Source organism: Stigmatopora nigra, chromosome 16, assembly GCF_051989575.1.
Source record: "Stigmatopora nigra isolate UIUO_SnigA chromosome 16, RoL_Snig_1.1, whole genome shotgun sequence".
NCBI lineage: Eukaryota > Metazoa > Chordata > Actinopteri > Syngnathiformes > Syngnathidae > Stigmatopora > Stigmatopora nigra.
In genome coordinates this window covers 4134080-4153103 of record NC_135523.1, presented here as the reverse complement: position 1 = coordinate 4153103, position 19024 = coordinate 4134080, and the positions used below count along the sequence as shown (strand labels likewise).

The 19024-nt window shown below is 37.1% G+C and overlaps 1 protein-coding gene across 4 annotated transcripts in view; it reads right to left on the bottom strand.

The window, feature by feature from the left end:
• The window catches only part of kcnh2b (potassium voltage-gated channel, subfamily H (eag-related), member 2b), an 89688-nt gene that overhangs the window by 21768 nt on the left and 48896 nt on the right, over window positions 1-19024 (bottom strand). The gene's annotated exons all lie outside the window — the stretch shown is intronic.

Genomic DNA, 19024 nt, shown 5'->3' with positions numbered 1-19024 from the left:
ATTTAATACACTCTCCCTAACAACCTAATCATATTCGAGCCATTATGGTAATAACTATGGAAGGCATGGTTGTCCTTTCTGTGATACTGGTACATTTATAATTTGATCAAACCATTTTCTTATAATAATGTTTATAAACAGCTAATCCTTGGTAGTATCTTCATTTTTTATAATGAGAGGAAATTACAATACATGTTCCCTCATCGCTTAGTAGCACTTAAAGTTCCTTCATAGGAAAAAGTCAGTTAATATTGAGTTTTATGAATATTTTTCTAGCGATGGAAGAAATGTATTGTTAAAAACCAAGAATTAAAATGTACTACATTTATGAGAATGGCCATAGAAATGTAGTACATTAAGATTATCTGATAATCAACTTCCAAAGGACATGTTAGTGTCTGTTCAAAAAATTACAGTGATGGATGAACCATCTTGTACAAAGATGAGGTCATTGTCCATCATGGTACTTAATGAAAAAAAAAAATCATTTACAAGAAAGGATGTGAAATGTGAAGGGCAACCTGCCTTCCACGAGCAGGCCAAATCAGGGCGTCACATCAAATTACATCAGCTTTACATGAGTATGCATTGAATTAGCAGGGTGTTATATTTAATTCCTAAAATAATTGCTCAGCTGTCATAAGTAAAAAGAGTAGAAATCACAGTCTTGTGCTTTGTTATTGCGGCAAGCGACCCAGTTTGGCCTCAAGTCATCTATAATGTGTGGTTTCATCTACGATATTAGATTTTCAGTCCATTGCTGATGACAGATTGATGAGAAGTGGCAGGGAAGTTTCAGAAGATAAGTTTCAAAGTGATGGCAATCTATATAGCTCAATTTCAACATGAGTCATAAATCATTTTTTTCCACCTACTCAACTAAGTGTGCTTCATCAATGATATTTAAAAAAAGGCAAAATATTATTTTATGCTCTCAATTCTTATCCTGGCCAGTTCGAAATGTGTTTTGTAGATAATTTGCGTTGCATTATATATTATAGCACTCAATTAAAACATGAAAAATGGCAACCCAATGAGGGAAGCCAGCATTTAAATGTGGCATTTCTTGTATGTCAGACATTTCAAAATATTTTCTGTCCTGCTTATCCTCATTAGTTCCAAAAGCTATGAATGCACTTTAAAAAAAACAGTTTCAAACAGGCTATTTTTTTTTTAATATCAGCCCAATAAGCGTATTTCTCCTGTCGTATCTTTTAATGCTCGGGGCAGATAACATTTTTTTTTTTGGGTCCTGGCCATTACAGAGTCAAGTTATATAATACAGCCATCAGTGGCTAACTAAAGTAAAAAAGAAACAAAGTAGTTGAGTTGGGGTCATCTCAGTTACTTTCATCCACTAATAATTGGACAACAAGAATATAGAAAAAATATATTATAAGTACATTCTCTGCCTCTTTTTTCAAATTTCAAGCATTATAGTTGATTAAAAATAAAGACATTTCATTATAAATTCCATATTAAGTTAGGAAATGTCAACCTTTGTTGGATAGCCTATCAGGTTTGGAAGTTACGGTCAATTTGATTGTAGTTTGTCTAAAAGGGTACTTTGATTGATAGCTAACATGAAGCAGAGGCTCAAAAGGCAACCAATGGGAACCTTGTGGACCATTCTTGGTTTGATGAATGAACTGCGAAGCGTGAGGCAGATACAACTGTGAGTGTGAAGCCTATCACTGAGGTTGATTAATGTTTGGAGTATTAATGTTCTCTTGAGATCAGACAACCTTGGAAAACAGCCAACTTAGAAAGGAGCGCTTCCGTTTCCATATAGCTCGGCATAGAATACTATCATATGTCTGATAAAATATCTCCCACATGACAATGTATCCATTTTTTTTCAGTCTGTGTGGAATTAATATATAGATGTTGAGCCTTAATGTCTTAAACAAAGGGTGTTTGTATTTCCTACTTCAATTCAAGCCACGCATTGACCTCGGTATGACTTGTTTTACGTAATCGTGGCATTGTTTTACCCTTTTACTATTTTTGTGTATGTTTCTGCTGTGCAAAAAGGTGTTGGCCAAACACTGACAGTTCCTGAGGCTATGTCATACCCTTTCTTGAACTCTGCTCTGTATGAAAATGTCTGCTTTTACACCATAATGACAAACTTTCAATTGCTGAATTAATCTTTTTTTTCTCTCTTTTCAATTTGAGGCCATTTAGGATCATGCACTTTTTAATATTAGAGAATGTACAAAGTACCCACGAGGCACAAGATTTTTAATGAGAAAATAGTGAAAGAACCTACGAGGCACACTTGCTTGCCCTACATTGTGTGACTCTTCCTGAAGTTAGAATGTAATGTAACATGACATGTTAAACTGTTAAGTGTTCAAAAACTAAAGAAAAAGTAGTTATGCTTTTCCTTTCTGTTTTTCTGGGAGTAAAGAGCTAAAAAAACGCTTTTTTAAGTTGATTTCTATCCATTTTGAGGACATTTTGTTATACAGTACACATGGAAAGTCTATCTATTGAAACTTAATGTAAAAAGAAAACTTTGGGATGCAGACTGTAGTAGAAGTATTAATATAACGACATATGAATAATTAAGACAGAACAATTACAGCAATTTAAAAGTTTAAATTTGTGAAATCACAATGCAAGCGCCATAAACAGAGTACTTAACTAAATTATGTTAGTATCAAAGACTGTAAAACAACATTTAATTGAGATGGAACACCAAATGCCCCTCTCTTAAAGCTTTAGTGCATGTGTCCGAGCAAGCAATTATAAAATCACTCAGCATTCCGCACTTATAGACAGCTTGACCAACAAAGAATGAAACTCTCAATTTGTCCCTCATATTCTTTTTGGTAACTGTGGCTACAAATGGATTATTTAGCGTCGGCTTACTCTAACATCCCAGAGTGGGTCACAAATCGTGCTGAGTTAAGTTATCAACTTCAGGGCATCAATTATTTGATGGGTTCTGCAACTGTTCTTACACATTTGTTAACAACCATGTCGTAAAGTGTTCGTGTTCTGAGTATTTAAAAAAAGAATGTACTTATTACAATGACAAAGGACAAGTAATGATATTTTTAAAACTTCAATAACTAGTTATTCACTTCTCATAGACATATTCATCTAGACAAAGATATGTTTGGACAGTCAAAGACAATTACTGCAACTCAGTGTGCTTATATGTGTGTATGGGCTACTGAGTGGTCACGATCTGCATAGTGTGTGGGAGGCAGTGAGATGAACTGCTGTTTGAATTCTGTGGAGGTCTTGACCCCTATCAATGCATGCCGTTATGTGTGTGTGCATATAAAGTGTGTGCTTGCAAGTACATGTGTGTAGAATTGACACTTGCAGAACAGGTACAGGACATAATTGTGTTAAATGATTTGCTTAACTTCAGACAATCATGTATTGTTAATAGCATGGGTTCATTAGGGGAGAGGTTATGTGGGTAGGTCGGTTAAAACACCTTTTCTCGTTCCCATTACCACCTCTGTCAACTGAGCCTGGTGGGCTTCTACACACAAAAATCATTCTACACTTCATACCTCAGAGACTTATTAGTATTAACAAGTTGGTATTAAATTGTGCCCATATATTTATGCTTATAGACATAGTAGTATATACACACATAGTATACATATAGTATGTTGTTTTCCTAATATAAAGTACTTCAACAAAATAATAGCTAGAATGCCTAATGTTTTCTAGTGTAAATGCTGTCAATAGAGCATTATTGGACAATTCTTATTCTAAATAAAATATATTTTGTATGAATTTTGCTAAATATTTGATAAGTAAAAGTCTACAATTATAAAACAACTTACATTTTAGTTGTCTTATTAACTTCAGGAAAGGCCCGGCTTAACCGGAACAATCCCTCTACTAAATTGCAAACTCTGACAACAATTATTATTATTTAATGAATAAATCTCACTGACAAACCCAAGTGGAGCATTCTTTGTACAACCTTTGGCTGGCAGAATTACTGATTCAGCTCAGACATTCTATCCCATTAAACTGGCTAAGTGTTTTTTATAAATTTAATGATGTATATCTAGCAACACAGAGCTATGTCCACTAACAAAGTCAATAAATTTCCAAGTACAACCTATTCTGTATCCCACAAATTCACAATCATACACAGATAGTTAACACTGAAGCAAATGATTAAAATAATATTGCAGCAGTTATAAAACATTTTCCTGAAATGTTTCAAGCATTGTTTTTTTCCAACTGAGAATATATCGCTTCTGCTTTGAAGGAACATAATTAATTAGTTGCTGTCAAAATACAGTGAAGAACATCACACCCCAAATTCAATTTCAAATGGAATATTCCTGAGGTTTCGCTTATGACCACCAACACTTCATCATCAAGCAGCCCATAAACGGGTACTGTTGGCGCCTTAACGAGAATACAATTTAAAGTAGACGAAAGCGTCCTGATTCATTTGTCCAGGGGTACTGATTGCTATGGTCAAGGGCATTGCTGGTGATGGATGGGGATGGCTTGCAACTTGTGGTTTCTCTCTCATCCTTTCAGTCTCCTTCGCACACACCCACACCCACACACACGTACAAACCGTCATGATCAGACACTCCTGGAAACTGCCAACATAACTTTCCCATAGGCAAAAAAAAAAAAAGGTGGGGGACTGGACAATAAAAAAAGCAATTTGTCTTGGAAGCGATTACTGATTTATTTTGCCTCCCTTCAGTCCACATAAGAGGTGGATTGTATGTGCTGCCTCCGAGGAAATGAATGAGAAAACAACCATTTATCTATTGTCGAATGAAAAAAAAAAATACACTACAAAAAGAAAAAACTAGATCGCAACAAAAAATACTGCAAAAAAAGTATCATTACAGGACGGGATAAAATTATTGGGAAATATATATTTAACATTTCTGCAACATTTCAAAATAATAAGTGTATTTTGGTGGCGTCTTCATTAATGTATGAGGTTTATTAGTGTGCATGAGAGATTTTAGTTGTGTTTATGACTGTTTATATTGTGCACACCATGAACAAATGAATTGTTTGTTCTTTTTATAGAAAAACAAACCTTCGTCTGAGTGCTGTGATAAAAATAGCATTCCAAGAAGTGAAAAAGCGACACGCTCACTCTCATAGATCCTTTTTCAGCTTTACCATATCTGTCATTATTAGTCACAAAAGGGAATATTGATAGAAAAAGAAACATGCATGCCTATATTTGGTGTAGGCCCAAGGGCTTTTGCTGTGCACCATTTCTATCAGTTTAAAGTGTTGTTTCTTAATAATTATGGATAAGTACCGACACACACACGCACACCTAACACTGATATCTGCCATACATGACACTGGCTTTCACTTCCATGTTTTTTTCTTAACTATGCCTGTCCTAAATTATTTATTCCTAGGTCAAGAGTTAAAATTACTCACCCTGTAGTGGATGGCTTGCTTTTTAAAGCAATTTTACGAACAATAAACCTTTCAAACAACTTTTAAATTGCCATCTTAGTGTGAAAATAAATAATATTGACTACACTTCCACTAAGTTTCCTGACAAGAGGCTTTTCAATAGTAATGATAGAAAAATGGGCAATATTTCAATAGTGATGAGCTTAGATAAACGTGACTGCAAAAATTAGCCCTACAAACCACTAGTTAATGAATGTACTGTTATATTGATTAGTTCATTTTAAATTCATTTGTGGAATACTCATGACAATTTAGAAATGCCAATATTTAATTTGAGAAATGTGCAAGTCATTACACTACACTAGTCATTACAGTAACACGCAGCTTTTTGCTCATTCAAATGCATTGAAATTTAGACCCAAAGTCTATTGTATTGATTTATGTTGTAGCTAAACTTTTGGATCTCCTTGCATGAGTTATGTGACTGTTGGCACTGCAACTTTGTTATGTTTTATTCAATTACTGTGCTAATTATAATTTTGGGGTACCACTGACTTTATGTTGATGTAACAGCAATCCAAATTAAGGTATTAGACCAAAAAGCAGGCCATTTTGATGCTTTAAAACAGATTAATCTTGTTAATAATAGATAATACATAATTAAGTAGAAATGTTATTGCAGAAACAAATGCAGTACAAGTGAGAAATATTTTTTGGAACGGTGCACTGAAGGATTTAGGACTGATCTGATCTCATCTAAGATTCCTAGATGTCGACATTACAAGAAAGTATCAGAGGTGAGGTCAAGGGTCATATGAAGCAGCAGCCAGACTGATGATAGATGCAGATGTACACACACGTGTGCAATATGCAAAGCATGTATTTCTCTGATTGCTTACCCGGTCACACACTCACGCACACGGTCACACACACACACACACACTTGCCTGACACTTTTCATTTCCTCATCGTGTAATCAGCAGCGGAACACACACCAAATCTAACCACATCCCCTCCCTCTACTCACCTCCTGAGCCACGAGGGAAGAGATGCGAACAGCCCTTCGGACCCTGGCGTTTCTCCCTCCCTCTTGCGTGAGGCTGTCTCGCCCACTTAGCGACATCTCGCTCATCTGATCGGCCCAGGACCCTCGGCCCAAGGGCACGGACACGTCCCTCCGGACTTCGCCCGTGCCACCCCAGCTTGCCCCCCGTGCCCGCCCGCCATCTGCGCTCGCCCGTGCTGCCACTCCGTCGGCTGTCCTCCCCTCTACGCGTTCTCCCAAACGTGAGAAGAGCAAAGTTGGCACTATAGTCACTGCCGTCCTCTTGGTTCCTCCAACTCCTTCTTTTTAACCCCTCTGCCAATGATGGGGGCCCAATGTTTAGGCTCCTGTGGTGGGTCCCTCTTTCTCCCAGTGCCTCTAAATGTGAGTCTTAGGGGATTGCTAGAAGATCGAGCTCACATCGGATCCACAGCTGTGGCGCTCAGAGTGAATGCTCAGACTAACTGCTGCTGCTGTTGAGACTTCTTTCTGCTCGGCTAACACCTCCCCCCCTTTGCCTATACGAGCTCCCTCCCTTCTCATCGTGACGCTCTCTCTACCGGTGGAGCTCTCTTTGCTCTTTTAGTAAAGGGACCACCGCCTTCTTTTAGGATTCCACATTGACAAAACTCTGTATTTTTATCTTCACAGAGTTGTATCTTGATTTACGAGTTTAATCTCTTTCACAATGATGCAACTCAATCTAAGTATATATCAAATCATTTGCAATCAAACATATTTGAAATGCCATTCTTTCATTCCAGAACCCCCTGGGCCAAAAGTCAAAAATATATTAGTAAGACTGAAGCTGTTTGTGCTTTTTAAAGCCATCTAGGCTTCACCTTTATTCTTGGTAGTTTACCAATTACTTCCAACTGTAACGCAGTTTTCAGTTGAGTAATGTTCCTCTCCAGGCTAACTCCACAATGCCAGGGAAAACAGCCAACCAGGATCCATTGATGCTACACAACTAAACCCCTAATGGACCCTTGCACTGCAGGCTACCTGAGACCCCGCTGCAAATGGAGGTTCTCTCCTTGAATTGATTGCTGCCAGCATTACTACAAATAGCACTAAATTTAAAGCTCTGCAATTGTAAATAATATACACATTTCATTTTCTAGGTGTCTGGATGGATGCTGCACATAATTCAACTATGTTATAAAAATGCCTCAGTTTGTTCCGAGTTTGACAAGTGACACCAATATTAATCGAGATCACATACTATGATTTATTAAGATATGTAATGATTTACATAAAAAAATATATCCCTTGTAATAAAACCCCTCCGTCTGTCTACTCTTCTGTTCCTCTATTAAAGATGTGAATGGATTAGGTGCATCTGTGTATGTGGGTTTATAAATGTACATGACAGTATTTTATATCCTCAACCAGGATTACGCCACTACATGATTTTTTTTTTTTATTTTTTTGGGGGGGGGGGGTCTCTTAATTTAGGTTTATTTTATTTGATTCTCCCATTTTAAACTAGTTGATCCTTCCCAAATTAATCATGTCAAAGCAGATTTTCGCATTTTAGCATTGAGACGTTTTATTTAAGTCTCCATTACTTATTAAGTGCTATTTGCTTTAAGCACAAACAATTGCCACAGTTGACACTTTAAATGCCCTTATTAACAGTTAACAAGATTTGTTGTGACACTTACTTTCCTTGAAGTAAAGTCAACCCTGGGTGAATGAAAACAAATTGAAATATTTAAATACAAACAAAATATTAATCCCATTGATTCTGTGGAAGGCGAGTTTTCTTGAGGTAGGTTATAATTCTACCTTTTCCTGACCTTGTTTGCGTAATTCAAAGATTGTGCACTTAATTGCGTGTATAGATGTGAGTCTCATAGTCAGTTTTTTTAAACATGCGCTTGCTTTACAGAGGAAGACAATTTAAGTAAATGGAATAGCCTTATTTACACTTTTGTTTCCTTTTCATGACGCGAGTAAAAAAAAATAATAATCTAATTGCTTGAAATGTCTTTGATGAATCGCACTGAGAATAGTCTTCCTGCTTTATGAGTCTCATTATCAACCCAAAATTGTTCCAGGCACAGCAGTGAATTTGTGAGACACTGACAAGTCCTGGTAATTATCCCGACTGAGGGCTTTGCTGGCGCTGCATGAACAGAGACTGTGGAGCGCCTTGCTTGGAGCAATTGGGCATACAGACAAACCAGCATACGGGCCTACTACCCTCACGTGCAGTATGTTAAAAACCAGTACTCATATTACCCAATAAGTATAATTTGTGGAAAGAAAAGGGGAAATAATAGTTAAGTCAAAGCTATAAACAAACACTTGGTGTTTATCAACCTGATCCTGTTATTAATGCTTCACGTATCTTTATTAATTTCTTAAAAAGTTGTCAAGCTATTGGTTCTGCTGACTTATTAGCAGCTTGTTGTTACCACACCCTGCTTCCATGACCCAAAAGAGCAGTCAGTCATAATTAATGAGCTCATAATCATGATTTACACAATCACAATGTCAGGTAATACCTTGTTGCCTTGTCAAATGACCACTGGCTCAAGGCTGCTTAGGGGACCGTGATGAATGACGTGTGGCTGCTGCAATGACATTGTTTGTGCGTGGGTCGGAGTGTGTGTGGGTGTGTGAGGGGGTGTGTGTGGATGCCTTTGTCAACATGTCTGAATTTTTAACTGTGTTTTAGATTTATTTATTTGACCACTTGAATTACTGTCCTTTTATGTTATTGACATTCAGTTCAAATAACTTTGTTTTAGTGATTGAAAGAAACGCAACTTGTCAAAAAGATTAATATTTTGTATTGCTTGGATAGAAACTTTTGGAGGTTAAAAACATTGAAAATGGTCTCTAGTTTAAATGATTGTGTAAAGAAAATTGTGTAAACAAAATCCAAGTCTATAAATCTATCTTGATCCATCTATGAGTCATAATGTGTGTGCTATTCAACCATCTGAAAATATACAAATTAATTGAATCAAAGGGGATTTTTTATGTATGGAAAAAAGCCATTCAAAAAGCCTAGTCAATCTGTCCAAGATGCATCTGATGGTGGCTATTCCCAGCAGGTGATTTGAGGATAAGTGGTTATTCCCGTTATACTATAGTAAATTACAAAGGCACAACTATCCTTCTCTTTCATGTGATTGCTGATAAAAAAAGACATCATTACCTTCCCTCTCCGAAGAAAATAGTGGTGTCCCACTTAATGTTTTGGTATTGCTGATGTCGGCAAACTGAACACTAAGGGCTCACGGCATAACGGGAGGAAAATGGGCAACAGAAAATCATGTTCGGAAGCCTCCTATGTGTGGAACAGTAGAAGAATGATGCCTCCCAAGTATGTATGTGTGTGTATTTGGGTTTACATGTGTGTGATACTGTATTGGTGCTGGTCTTCAGGGGCCCTTGACTGCCAGGTGTTCATACGACATTGTGACTTCAGTTCTATATATGGCTATGTATTGTCCTTGTAATTATGGACTGAATGTATGTGTCACCTTCATTGTGCTGAAGTCTTTTCGACCAAAATTGCAGATGCTGACTATGGAAGGCTTCTAAATTTTGTCTTTGTACATTTTTACTCCAAACCTATGACGAAGAAACTAACTCTGAAATTACAAGAAGTGTATTCGACCATGAACAAATTGTGCCAAAGAAACGATGAATGACACCAATGATAGAATTTTAGTAAGCCTTAATAAGCCTTGCTTTGGAAGGCACATATTTTGTTTTCATTGGCTCAATTTTAGATTCTGAAATGAGTGCTGTTGTCCCTCAGTGAGGGAAAATTGCCAAGTGAGTTGGAATGGTTTTTCCATTACTCATAGGCTTTATCATTTGAGGAGGAATACATAGTTAAATGAAAAACCTCCATTACCTCTGATGAATTACATAAGTCATCATGTGGTAACATATGGGGAGGGATTAAAGAGCCCCAAATGTGACAACGGAAGTCACAAGGGCAGGGAAAAGGATGGGCCCCAAATAGTCTTGTCAGCTTCTACAGTGATTGTTGTGAGAAAACCAATTGACGTCAAATGTATGAGATAAAGAAGGATTTCCGTGTTAAGGATATTCTTTCCTTTGGGGACTGTTGTAGAGGGTAAAATCGGGAAGGGCAGTGAAGATGCCGTGGTAGAGAAGTCTCTAGGGAGGTAATAGGAGGAGAGTTGGAAGTCAAGGGTTGACTGGGGGCAATGTGAAGAACACGTGGTGACGCATTAGCCTGAATGAACAGGACAATGATGCATGTGGAGAAAGCCTGAAACCAGGTAAGCATGGCAATTCCGGGAAGGGAGATTTAAGCAAGAAATAAGTCAAATTAGCAATGACGCAACGGATCAATGCCAGAAAATTATGAAAAGGTGTTTTCTGCTTCAGGAAATTCTTCATGTGTAAACATTATCTTCAAAAAATGAAGGAACAAAAGATAATGAATGACTTTTCTTGTTAGACAGGACATTTAACACCTCAAAAAGCAAGGGATAATATCGATTGGATACTGTCTAATTTATGTGTGTGATTAACAAGTAATGGATGGGACAGAGAATTCCTACAATAACCTTCTAGCACATACACGGGTCTTTTTTCTGGCTCTTGGGTAGGTGTGTGGGGTCAGTGTACATCATTAGTGTCCAATCTCAATTAAAAGTACAGTATATGTTAACGCATGTGTCACCAAAGACTATTGATGATTGTGTGTAAAAAGGATTAAAATAAGACAAAAAGCTCCTCTAATAAATGTCACAGTCAGTTTTACAGTACTGCAATATTTAATTTTATGCTGTATATCTACATAACTTTAATCCAACCTCCTAGCTATTAATGCAAGTCTACTTTTGCTTTGGGCAAATTCATTACCAAGTATTTACGTCATCGTAACAGCGGGTTACAACAGCCCTGACTACACAGTGACTCAACATAGTACTCATTATGAGACTGTGTTAGTGTGTAAATTTATGCAGGTAAAGTTGTTACATAGCCTTGACAATTACACACAAAGACTCCAAATTGTGCACTTATATTTTTGTCAAAGTACTAGTCTGCCTTTTATTTTGATAGTGAAGAAAAATCTAAAGAAAGCAGGTATAATTGATTACATCCACAAATGTAATGACACTTACACCTCATTAAATCGGTATTAGTGATGCATATCTGATATAAACAGACACTATTTAAACCCCCTCTTAATTTGGCAGTGGATAAGAAATTAAGGACATTTACTTCAGGGGTGCAAAGTCTATCTGACCTTGAATGTCAGGCTGGATGAATGTCCTTTATATCAAGAATGATTACATTACAAAAAGATTATTTGAGGGGTATTTTTAGGGTGACAATAGTAACAAGGAAATTTCATAATTAGTTATCAATTGGTAGTATGTATACCATCGTTTTACTGTATATGTATACTGTGAACAATGTGTGAAATGTAACACACTTGCACACAATGTTGAGCGTTGTGACCGATTGGAAGTGACAGTTTTCTTTGCAGGCTGCTCCAGGTGGGAATGACCTTTTAAGACAGCAGGCAAACAGAGGCAAAGGAAGGGCAAAATGGGGGAACAAAAGAGGGACCAAATAGGTGTGAACAGTCAAGGTAGAATGAAAATCCCCATAGAGTTACAGAGACTGGAAAGATATCTGCTTTTTCAAACTGTGAAAATAGGGGGTCTTTAAAAAGGTACTGCAGTGAAAGTTTTGGTCCTCACAGATACAGTAATCGAAAGGAAGAAAAATATTTGTACTAGTGTTGTTTTGTATTACAGCAGCAAAAATAGACAACATTTATTTATATGCATTGTAAAATATCAACTACCTTATCTGCATTTTATCTATAGAACAATTAAATATATATGTATATAGATGTATCTCTAAATATAAATATGCATATGGGTTTTAAAATAGTCAGATATTTAAATATTAAAATGTTGGGGATTAGCATTATTATGCAGTTATTTGAAGATCTGAATTTAAATATATATATCGTTTTACAGCAAATAAAAAGTACCACTTAAATGCCTTTAAACAAAGGGCTTGCTTTCAAGGTTGAATGTCATCCAACAAATCGCCCCAGGTCAAATTCATTGTATGGTGACTAAAAGCTTTTTTCCTGGAAAACACTTGATTTGAACTGAATGTTTGTCTTCTCTTACTTTGCAAGCGACATGCCACAGTGCACTGTGATTGCGTAGCCATATACAAAAAAAAAATGATGACGGGACAGACATTAGAAAGCACTATGTCAAGTTATAACCATCATCATTCACTTTTGACTCTCATTTTTGACATATTTGATGATGGCAAAGCATTTCATTTCAAAAGTGCTGATACAATTTCATGCATTCTCACCATATTGCTTGCCCTTTTCCTAGAACAACTCCTACCCTATCCTGACCGAGTCAACTACAGATTTAGGTGAGTAGTCTCATGGGACACAATTACAGTATGCTAATAGGCAATGCAATTTCTTATATGTAGGAGCATTTCCCCAGTTTTTTGTGTCAACAACATTTCCAGACACACTGTAATGCTGACAATAGCAAGAACAAATTAGAAATGTCACAACGGTCTTGCAGTTGAAATGTATGGCATTTCCACTTTAGTTGTACTCACAATACAAACCCAACGTAGTGCAGTTCATTGACAGTTACAAGCAAAAAAAAAACAATATCACCATCAAGTTGACTGTCAGTACAAAAACAACACAAAGCTACACTATGACTGTGCCATAGCCATTTATGTTTTTGTATTTTACTTCACAATCTTCAATAGCGGGCAGATTTCTTGTGAGTCCCATGTCTCTTTTAAATAAAATGTTTGTCAAACATACCGCATCAGAAGATGCAAAGCGCTCATTAGTGAAAATTGGAGGGCCAGGCTTTCCCTAACATTTAAAAGGGGAAAGTTTTATTGATGGATGGAAAGCCTGAAGCTTGGCAAGAAAGGATATGCTCGTTATTCCAAAAAATAAAGGATACAGTTGAGGTGATGTTGTGTTTGAAGCGGACTCAAAAAGTAATATTATTCAAGAGCAATCGAAAACAAGATAAAAGCGGAATAAATTAGCAACTCCAAAGTATACAGTAGCATTTCCCCAGTCAATTTAAAGAAATATGCAGCCATGTTTTAACCCACCAAATAAAACATATTCAATATATTTAACTGTTTTAGGCCATCCTAATATCTTGATTTAAACCCAAGAGAGTATGTGTTTTATTTGTGGGCAAACACTGCCAAAACCTGCCACAAATTTTCATTGCAAAACAAGTTCATTTGTTGGCCAAATCCAAATTTGCTGTTCAAACTTAATTTTTGTCTCTTACAAAACAGTAACACTCTAAAAATGCAAGTATGGAAGGCTTAATTGCTGGACTAACCAGCTCAGAGTATGTCAAGAATGCCTATTCTGCTACCCTGTCTCAAAAAATGGGTGACCCTAGTGGTGTAATCCTAAATCCTTGTGGTAAACATCCCACTGTATTAATGTCCCAAGATTATCCTGGAGACATGTCCCCTAGCTGAACTGTACCCTTTGGTCCTTGCAGTTTTCTTGTATTCTTAAAGTAAGCCTGGGATGCTTCTTTTCCTCGAGGGCTCATTTCAAAGACTGTCATCGACTCCGATACGTAAATCCTTCCCAAGACTTTTCAACCTTTCTAGAAGGAAACTAATAAAAACCACAGAGGCATGAAGTGACTAAACTAAAGGGCACACACATATTAAATGGCACAGAGCTTAAGGTGGACAGGCCAAATAAGAAACAGACGCAAAAAAATGGTAGTATATAAAAGAGAGCCAAGTATAGAAAAAAAGCCTCACACTGAGTGCAACTTTTGGCAAAATCAATTTAACGTAGCAGGTGCTTTGCCAGGATTTTCAACTCTCATGAGCTCCTACTGCAACTCATCACAGGATGTTGTGATGAGATTCTAAATTGGATGATGATGCTAAATAAGGTAATCTTGGTGGGACAGTAGTAGGACAACACACATGAAATAACACATCTCTGAGGTATTCCTGTGTGGATTCCACGGATCGAAATATGGTGTGCTATGCAGTTCTCTAGCCGAAAAGGGGGCTAACCTAAAAAAGAACAAGATGGGTATTTATATACTGTATACAAGAAGACCTAGTTTAAGGTGGTCACCGTATGCTTGGTTCTGTGCATGTAAGAATGATCAATTTATCAACCTAAATAACTATATTTTCACAGGTATTTGGAGATTTGGTTGTACAGTAATTTGTCAGCACACAGATGAACCAGAAATCCCGTGTCTTGTGAGCATCACAGTGCAAGCTGCTCGTGCAGATGGTCCACGTACAACCCAATGAGCAGACAATGTAAAATGTCCACACGCACAAACTCACATTTCCTGGCCCAACAAAACTAAGACCAATTGAATAATCTGTCATGGCAGCACTGATAAATTCCAAAGAAGTTATTTTCAATGAACAATAAATGACTAGTTTAATAATACACAGTGAGATCCAAATTTACTGCAAGGTGAAAAAAAGTATAAAGGCCTGCACATACTGTTAAAAAACTATATTCACAATATAGGACAGAAAAAAATAAATGAAACCATGATTTTCAGGCTTCTAAATATATGTTGAGGAATTATTTTCAGTTAGTCAAATTTACAAAAAGTCAACAAAGTGAAACTTAACTTAATTTAAGGTTTTCTAAACACTGTGTAGCTGTTGTGCCATAAGATGTGACTGCAATAAAGCTTAGTTGGTATTTACACTGATATTTCTTGGCTTTCAAGGTCTTAACAAGGGTCATTGTTAACAGCAGGGTTTAAATGGCAGCCTCAGCATCCAGACTGTCAGACGACAGGCAGCCACCACTGCTCTGATCCCTGGAGGGGTTTTGTAATCTCCGGAGGGCCTGACGCACTGTTAAAGGTAATCACAATTCGGGATGTCTCCCTGTGTGTGTCTGTTTGTTTGTGTGTGCTTACACATGTGTGTGTGTGAGAGACAAAACACATTTAGTCAGTTATCGATTCACACGGTGACCTTATGGGTGACTTAGAAAGTTCAGATCTAGTTGCTTGTAAGCACACTGTGTGTTTACAACTGGAAATTAGTTACTTAAGTAAGGGACAATGTTTTTCAATCAGATGCTTCTCACACAGTCAAAATACGATATGACAACTTCTCACACCAACTGGATTAAAGTCTCACCCAGAAATTTACCTTTTAATGGCATTAAACTGGACATCAAACACAAAACCTGCAGGTTAATAGAAAACCAATCTACCAAGTCATGGCACCCTATCCAATGTAACCAAGTATATGTGCCAAAATGCCCTAGCAAGCTTACAATTATCAAAGCCAAGTGCAGAATAACAAACCTTTGGATCACAGACTACTACCAATAAGGCTCGACAAAAGAATAAATGCTAGCTGTGCGGATCAACACAACATTGTGCATATGTGCATGCTTGTTTGTCAGTGATAGAGCACTATGGCTCTGTACATGGTTCACTCTACTGCCTCTTGAGATGAGCCGGCTTCACTGCCCCGCCCCCTGCCCCCTTGCCGGCTGCATGATGAATTGGTTTGAGGTGGGTGCCTGACTGGCTCACTTACTGTACCTGAATTTGGGGCTGCCATCGACCCTCTGGGGATTGATTGTACAACAAGCAACAGGGGCATCTCAGGTAACTTAAATTGAGACGCGAGACAATGGAATTAGCTGTCCGAACATGCAAGAGCATGCTATTGTCTGATGACCAGTCCAGGATACGTGGACTAATGCACATAAATCAGGTAGGGTAGGCTCTAGTTCACCTGTGACCCAAATAGAATGAAATGATTTGTTAGGACTCTAAATGTTAAGGTATGAGTGTGAGCATGATGGCTTGCAACCACAAGTGTCCTTAGCCAGTTGGTTGGGATAGGCTCAAGCACCCCTACAATCCTTTTGTGTGGTAAGGTAAATGAATGAATGATTTTTTGATTGAATTTAAGAATCTAATTGGAACTGGGCGCCCAGAACCGTGGTGTAAATTCACCAAAAAAGTATGATATTTCTAAAGGGGGAAAACAAGGGAAATAGAAAAATAATCAATGGTGGTGTTTTCATAAAACTTCACGCTCTCTGACTCAATTACCTGTTATGATGAGGTGCTAGGTGATTAATGGGGATAGGGAAAAAGAAGTGGGTCACAGAGTGCAAAAGTGAGAAGGGTTGTGGGAATGAGGGACAAAAAAGCTGTACACTCGGTAGTAAGGAGCATCTTGTTCAAAGAAAATAATGAACAAACTAAATAATAGGGTTCTTTGCAGATGAGCTGCTCGATTGTGTGGAGTTGCTAATTAAATAATTACTGTCGTATCACATTCACGGCTAAATTCATGAAGTAAAACAAGTATGTTCCTGGAAGCTAAATTCGAAATAATATATGACACGTGTTTTATTGCTGGAACATTTTCTATTTCATTTCGTTCCAATTGTGAATGCCCTTTGGGGCAGTGTCGTCACATTCTTTCCCAGACAAAGTCAAAATTTACTTTACAACAACTAAAGTTATGTAGAGCATGACAAATGGCAAAATCAATGCCTTCTTAAAGCTTTTAGAGGGGCGCAAAAATAAAAAAAATAATAGCAAGAAGCGGCTAAAACTGAACAAAGCCAATTTGCAGAAATGTTTTGGAGGACTTTTATGAGTCATCCACTTGTTAACCAACTATTCCATTCAATGTTTTTGTTTTTTTACAGTCTGTTATGTGCACAACTTCATGACATTCTTTTCTATTGTTCAGGTCATTAAACCCACATGGGGAAGACACTCAATCAGTCTGAGGTATTGAGGCGGAGCTACCAAGCAGCCGGTTAAATTACAGTCCTGCAGGTTGAGTGTGTCACATGCTCCCAGACTCCATTCCAGTCCATTTAACTAAGGAAACTAGACACTGGTGCCAGAGCACGTCAAGATGTTTCACCTAAATATTAAAATAGTGATATGTGGTAAAACAGCACTGCAAGCGATGACAATATTTGAGTTAAAGGGGACGAAGGCATTCAAGTACATAACAGAGCAGCCTGCTCACAATATGTCGCCTATTTTGAGAAGCTTGCTTTCTTTCTTCCCAAAATGCATGCATGCACGCATGCATAAAAGGGGTAATGGTAACTTGAGGGTGAAATCAAACCAAGCCAGTCTTTTCTCTCACATCCACAGCACTAAACAGAATAAATGAACTTATTTTCCTCCAGGTAGACTGAGAGCAATTTCATTGTGGAGATGAAAAGCCCAAGTTTTCATTAATTTCTGCCCTAGTTCACAAACATAGTACTTTGCCCAGACACTGCCAAATGCTGATTTATATATACTACATATATAGGTACATTTGTCAAGTGGCAACACAAATAGAAACAAAATAATACCTGTCGCTTTTATCAAAATGAGTCACAAATCACAAGATAGATGAAAACTACTAATGTTATTTACGCTCCAAATATGATAAGATTCCAATTCCTCTTGGGTAGATTCAAGGTCACTATATTATATATAAAAAATGTATTGATACACTGAAAATGTTGTAATTTTGTATAAAAACAGGTGGACATTCTATAAGGACTTTTCACAGAATTCCCTTGAACATATGAAAGCCTTTTCCATAATGCCCGCTCATGAAATAAATATATATGACCTAGATTTCACTTAAAGTAATTCTGCTGATGTCACATTAAGTGTTCTTTGATCAGCTTTGAGTAGGATGTGCAAGCCCATAATACAATATTATGTACTGTATCATTAAAATAAGGCGAAAGAAGAAAAACAACATTTCAACTTAAATGCCTGTCATTGGCTACATGTCTTGGCTCCATACAACAGTAGTAATGTTTAATATACTTTGTGTTTATCCTCAGAATGAATAAACACAAGTCAATATAGCCGACTTAAATGGGAGCAATAGAACACATGCAAAAAAGAAAAAGGGCCTTTGAAAATGTTTAAATTCTTAAGGCCCCCATTTTCCTGGCTGCGCAATATATTCCTGCTCTGAAGGATTTGCCAAGACCTGGCACTAAAACTCACAACCATGTGCTACCATCTTCAGGCTAAAATTCGCACTACAGAAGGACCTTAAAAAATAAAATAAATAAAAGCATACACCTAGGTATTTAGATAAACACCTAACATGCTCATCTAAAGTATCCTTTGACTGAAAATACTCACAACACACAACTATAAAATAATATTACAGTTTGACCCATTTTAAAAAAAAAATGATGTCAAGTAATATATGAAGATGGCTGTAACTATAACAACTAAAATACGGATTAAATTACATTGACGGAAAATAGAGTGTGCACATTGATGCAAACAAAGCAACTTGGAGTTGCATTTTAACCTTGCCAACAGCAACTCATACAGTGTAGGATGATTACATTATTACATTGCATAATCATCTCAGGATTTTTGTCTGTTGAGACCGACAAGAAAAAAAACAGCATGATCGGATCAAATCATTTCCACTCCCTTTAGTAACTCCCTGTAGACCGTTGCCTTAACAGAGAGCTTAACATAATCTTTAATGCTTTTTCATTCTTCTTTCGCATAATTC